The 6,698-nt window shown below is 34.1% G+C and overlaps 1 long non-coding RNA gene across 1 annotated transcript; it reads right to left on the bottom strand.

Annotated features, from left to right (window-relative positions):
* Positions 1–5,224: 5,224 nt before the first annotated feature.
* Positions 5,225–6,220, bottom strand: LOC121973368. Its single transcript, XR_006109549.1, has 3 exons — positions 6,138–6,220; positions 5,848–6,010; positions 5,225–5,323 (listed from the first exon to the last, which is right to left on the bottom strand). It is a non-coding gene; the product is annotated as an uncharacterized LOC121973368 (long non-coding RNA).
* Positions 6,221–6,698: the final 478 nt, after the last annotated feature.

The following is a 6,698-nucleotide window of genomic DNA, read 5'->3' as shown; positions in this document are numbered from 1 at the left end:
TTGTTGTCTCAACTTGGCAACTTCTTGAGACAAATCATATAGGTGACAGGCTACACTCATACTAATAACCCATCGCTGATAGAAAGGAAAGTTATTGTTAGAAGGCATTAACGAAAAAACAGATGGACGAAGGGCATGGTACCTTAGTTTCTTAAAAAGAAAATTATCAGCCCAATTAGAAGAGGTGATCTTCTCAAGTTCTTTAAAAGCCTCTGCCCAAACTGTAGTTAAAGAACCCCCCAATAATATTGGGAGGGTAGGAGAAGATGTGGAAGAAGATGATAAAGAACTATGGAGCGAAGGAGGAGAGAAGAGAAGAATAGGAGAACCCTGAGTTCCTTAGGTCGGTAAAGAAATTGGTTCTGGAAAAGTCATCAAGAACTAAGGATCCAAGCCGGCACCCAGAAGAGAAGGATCTTCTGGTGGTTGAATAAGTGGAGAAGGAAGCATATGGTATAGAGAAGATAAGGTAGGCCCCAGAGAAGAGGGTTGAATATCTCCTGTAGGTATATCCTCAGAAGCAAATGTTTCCCATTTCTTAGGAAGGGGCGCTAATGTTAATCTCCGCCCGGGGCATTTCTTGTGGGAGTTGCTTCTAGTGCCTGTTCTTGTAGCTCCAAAGGGGTGTTGGATCTGATCGGGTCCATGACCCTTGTGATGCCTACAAATAATATAACAAAATATTAGCATCAAATACCATGATGAGTTGACTAATTTGTTGTGAAAAGAGATGAATACCATTTGTCATTACCAATTGAAAATATCAAGCTAACCTCTCCAATTTGATGGTAATACAAGATTCTTGATACTCTATCTCCACACTTACTCTTTGATTTTCCATTTTTTTTCTTTCACTATTTTTTTTCCACTTCAATACTGCTTCTACACTTCAATTTCAACACTAGAAACTAAAACAATCTCCCAATTTGATACTCTCCTCTCCACTTAAAACATTACCAATCTCTGCATAATGAACTTATGATTTCCACATCCAACAACAACAATCTTCCCTGTTCGAACTCAAATTCTGAAGCAAAAACTGATCAAATCTTAGGTAATTCAACTTCAGAAATTCGTTCCTAATACTTTCATTAGTTAGGTGGCTTTCTCTGATGGAACTCCTGTATGAATTTCAACAACTCAACAATATGGTTCAAAAAATCAGTTCAAAGATTCAGTTTCATGAATTGAATTCAAGATAGTTGCAGGTCTTGAATAGTTTTGATAATATCTGTAATGCAATTAAGAATTGCAATTTCAAAAATTTGATACTCTTCATTGAAGGAATTTTTCCTGAAACATGGAGAATTAAGTTTGGCAAGGGTATCATTCAGCTTTGGTTTGATTAAAGCTTCACTTCAGAACTATGCTGATGAGGACAGATACTAGCAATGCAGTAAAGCTATGCAGTTTCAAAATATGCAAATTAAGGTAGTTCCATCTTATATATTGGAGAATTCTTGATCTATGAAGCAACTACAATGCTGATCGAAAATAACATCCACAACTGGCACAAAATAGTTTTTTTATAAACAAACATTCTACTGATTTCTTGCAATTGAACAATTCCAGGTTCTGCATCTTTGGAAATGCATGCTCTACATCATGGTACAGGTTATTAAAGATTGCAAGAACATTAGATTGCAGCTCTTGAATTCCAACTCAAAAGGACTACTTCTTGTCATATTTCTGTAAAACAGCTTCAAAAATCTTTAAGAGTTTCTGCAAAATTTTCTGCAACTTAGTCTTATAGATTTTGCATCCTTCAGATTCAGCTTTTGGAATTTCTGCGCTCACTGCTTCAATATCAGAAATCAATTCCCAGAATTTCAGTGTCTGAATCTTGACTCCTTTCATTGACTTCCTTCTGCTCAGAAACTTTTAGCACCCATATAAATCAAAAGTAAATGCTGAATTCTGGTTTTCCAAATTTCAGTTCAGCAATTGGAATTCAAGGTAACTTCAGCACAACAATTTTAGAATCTATATTTTATTGACAAATTAGAGGAACAATAAGGACCATGGATGGTTCTTAAGCTTCAATCAGTATCTTGGCTTAAACAATTCACACAATGGCACAATACAATTGAAATGTCTTCACTTGAGGTCCAACAATACAAGGATGCATTTAAGTTCTTCCAGCAAATTTCCTATATTCTTTTCCTCCATTAGAATCTAGGACTCAAGTTTTAGAATTCAAGAACTAAGGTAACTCCAGCTTCGTTATGAAAATTCCAGCTTAGCAAAGATTCTCCGAACACCAACATCAACCCTCAAAGCAGCTCAGATTTTTGGTCTTCTCACTTATCAGAAATCTGCAACTTAAGTACTTAGTTTCACTTAGAATTTCATTGTCACTTCAGCTTAATTCATTAAAACTTCAACTTGGAAGAGGGAAATCCATTCCCATCTGCAGCTGCATTTCCTTAGTGTGGGGGATTTTCATAGTTCAGTTAACTTCTCAATTAGGAGTTGTCTGACTGAAATTTCAGAAATTAAGCTGATAGTTCCCTTGCTTATCAAGTATCCTTCATTGGAAGAAAAGTTTCTATCTTATCTTAGGTGCTAGGGATTCAACTTCCATCTCAAAACTCCTTCAACAGCAGCAACTGCTGCAATTACAGTTCAAAACCCCAAACTGCATAATTGGTTTCCAGTTTCAGTTCCTAGATCTGTGTTTCTGTTTTACATCCAATTCTCAGTCTTAAATCTTGTAAACTATGGAGAAGAAAAATCATCATTTAACAATGCTTGAACATCAGCTGGATTGTAATTTTTAAGTGAGCAATGGCTCTAAACACCAATCCAAACAGATTATGAAATTTTGTGTCTTTATATCAGTTTTGATTTCTAATCTCTTTGGTACTTCAGATCAATCTTTGAGCTCTAATCCCTCTACATTGTATCATGTAACATTAAATCAGATCTAGCTTGTCTTTATTTGGTTCAGACTTGAAAGATCAATTAAAAAGTTGACACATAATTTGCACTTTAGTAGTTTCCAACATTCAGTTTCATAGTTCTATTTTAGCAATTAGAATTCTGTCCAATCCAATTCCAGGAAAAATAGAATAAGATAAAGAATACTATATATGTTTAATTAATTCTCCATTTCAAGGTAAGCTACTCATATATTTGTATACACTTGATACAATCTAAAACTGAATTTTGATTTCTAGTTTATCATCTCACTGTTTTGAGTGTCAATTACTAACCCTTTCTTCCTTCATTTCAGATTAAATGATGCTATTTCAAGTGCTTCATTAGTGAAATGATACTCACCAATTGAATTCCAAATTTTAGTCTATTGTGATCAAATTTCAATAGTCATAAAAGTTCATTGTTTCTACATTTCTAGTGTCCATAGGGAGTTTCTAAATTCATCCTTTCTTATTTTGCAGATGCCATGAAAGCAAGAATACCATTTGTTTCATCACAATATAGAACTTAACTAGAGTTTCACATTAGCTTTAAGGCTGCTCCTGAATTTCGGCACAACTTTGATACTAACTCCTCATTTCTGTAACGATCACCCTTCTTACTACTACTCTCTAAGGGCGACCGTTACCTAACTATTACTCTACTCACTAGTATTACTTGTGCTATTATAGCAACACTAAGATTTATCACGGCCCCAGAGGATGTAACGCCCCGCCCCTTCCTGCTTAAGTTGACGAGGGTTACTTATCTTTTCTTCTTTAAAACAACGGAAGTCTTATCTATAGTATATATATATATATATTTTCTTTCCTTTAAACTTTTACTTTACTTTTCAAAACATTATCACTAACTACCTATCATATGGGTCACATAACATGCTTAGCATAAATTTAAACCATAATACTAAAGAGCATGATGAAGTGTCATAGAGTCATAAAAGAACCACATGAACATAATTCTTATTAACTAGAAACAGGTCTTTCTCTTTAGCCGAGTCACTACTACACACGTCCTCCTTGCCCCCTCTTGCTGCTCCCTTAGTACATCCATTCTTTGCCCTTATATGTGGTACAAGGAAAGTAAGCTGTGAGCACTTAAGGCTCAGTAAGATCCTTTCCTACTCACAAAAACCGTATAGCATAAATAAAGCTTCAAGGCATAAAGCATAAAGGCAACTCATCATATCATGTATAGAAGCATCATATCATAACATAATCATATGGTATCATGGCATATCCTAATAAAGTCATAATGTGCATCCTAACATAACACAATCATGATCATAACATATCCTAACATAATCATAAGGTTCATCCTAACATAACATAACATAATCATAGGCATCATGGTGTATCATAACATAATCATAATGTGTTATGCAAGATGACTTTCAAAAACATGAATCATGCAATAACATATGCAACATGTCCTTTGAAAACTTATTACTTGTATACTTAAACATATTCATAACATGATTAGGGCTCCGGCTTGTACCACATACATAAATGCGCGCATCCCATGTAGGTCCAAGGTAGCAAGTCTTGAACCCTACAAGGCATACATAACTAGGCCCGTTTCTTAGTCCATCGACCTAGGGGCACTTAGGAGCCCATCCCTAACGAGGCTCGTTTCTTAGTCCATCGACCCCGGGGCGCTTATGGAGCCCACCCTTGGTACAAGCCATATAAAGTAAAGTAGCATGTCATACATATCATGGTTCTTATCATTTCACTACAAGAAAAAAGCTAATAGACAACGCTTTAAAAGCGTTGTCTTTGTTGGTGAAAAAGCGTTGTTAAAAGCACTGTTGTTAAAAGTCCGCTCTACGACAACGCTTTAAAAATGTTGTGGTTTATAGCAAAGACAACGTTTTTGCAACTCTTTAAAAACGTTGTTATTTTTTTCAAAGACAACGTTTTTGCAACGCTTTAAAAGCGTTGTTGTTTTTTACAAAGACAACATTTTTACAACGCTTTAAAAGCATTGTCTTTTTAAAATAAAAAAATCTATTTCCAAAATCATTGTTTTTATATTTACAAAGCTATTATTTTTCTTTTACCATATCCAGATTTAAATTTGACATATAATAGCTGTTAATCAGCTTGGCTAATGATTTCAAACTCGTACCAAAATAATAGAATTCAGCTACAAAGTAAATATTAATATTTACAAGAGAATTCAGCTACAAAGTAGAATTCAGTTAATGATTTCAAATACTAAATAATTCTATTTCAAAGTATATAGTGACATTCAAATTTAAAACAAAAAAGAACAAAATAGTTAGCCGGTCTCGAAGGGAACGATCTGCTTGCTTACTTCTACTAGATACACTCAAAAAGTATTGCTAGCTTGAGACTGGAACAAAACACCTACCACTGTGTATCTGCCACAGAAAATAATACCATTATTATTATGCAAAAGAAAAGCTAAAAACAAAGGTCACAGTTCACACCATACAACAATTAGAAAATCTGGATTAAGGTACATATGAGATAAATCAAAACTTGACAAGGGTCATTAGTGGACCTATGGTGACAACAATTAGTAAGAAATTTGTTGTGGTTCACAAGCCAATTCCTCATAAATAGTATGCAAAGCAAAACAACAAAAAAGCACCCACAAACTGTCATGTACACCAAAAATAATATACTAAAATATAGGTGAAAAGTAACAAGATTGAAGTTCTATATCAACTTATAAAAAGTGTAATGATCTACTAATGACAAGCTAAATACATTTGGACAACTCAATCATTTGATAATAAGGGTTATTATCAAGCATTGTTGTATCTGATATTTGATCGGCAAGCTATGTTGTAACAACACAGCTTACATTATATAGTTTCCTAAACTTAACAGTAACAAAAACAAAACCTCAATTAACAAGATGGGATCCAAAATAACCAACCTTGGCATTGCCTTGCTTAAAAAAGCCAAATTTCATATCTTGTCACTGATCCTGTTGTAGTACTGTTGAAGAAACCTTGGGTGCACTAACATCGCAGGAGGTCCCAAAACCTTCATGTTGTTGTTGTTGTTGCTATTGTTGGCGTTGTCTATGTGCATCTGCCCTACAAAATAGTAAATAAACATGTAGATAAGATATGACGTTCTATGGTTCACACACATATATACACAGGAAAAGAAAATTAAATAAAAGTACAGGGAGGTGTAAGAAAGCAAAAGTATATAGGATACATTTATGCAAACTTGGACATTTCCTTCTCTTGGCGTAATTGTTCTCTTTTCTGCCTATCATCATGGCTTCTTCCATGTATTTCTCTCATATCTTTGAATCTCTGTAGATTTTAGAAAGAATAAGAGCCACATTGACATGTTGTAGGGACTATCATTATTCTAATAAGGTTACAGATGAGGTTATCAATTTAGTTACAACCATGAAACTGAGATCCATTTAAGAAACTTTTTTAATGACAATGGAAAGGAATACCAAAAAAATGTACTTGTTTCAATGAGTTTGGCACAATAAAAATATTTAGTGAACATTGATGTGAACTACCATAGATAATTTTACTAATAAAATTGACATTAAAAGATGCATGTCACATACCCTCCAATCCTGAGGAAGATGCATGTCACATACCCTCCAACCCTCAGTAAGTGCTGAAGAAAATAAACAGTTCATTAGAAATCTTATTTACTTTTAGGAATATTGACATTAAAAGAAAATAAAAATATAGACAAAACACAACACTTAACGACAACAAATAATTCATTAAAAAATCACTTAAAAAAATC

This window comes from Zingiber officinale, chromosome 4A (assembly GCF_018446385.1).
Source record: "Zingiber officinale cultivar Zhangliang chromosome 4A, Zo_v1.1, whole genome shotgun sequence".
Lineage (NCBI taxonomy): Eukaryota > Viridiplantae > Streptophyta > Magnoliopsida > Zingiberales > Zingiberaceae > Zingiber > Zingiber officinale.
This window is presented reverse-complemented; position numbering and strand designations above follow the sequence as displayed.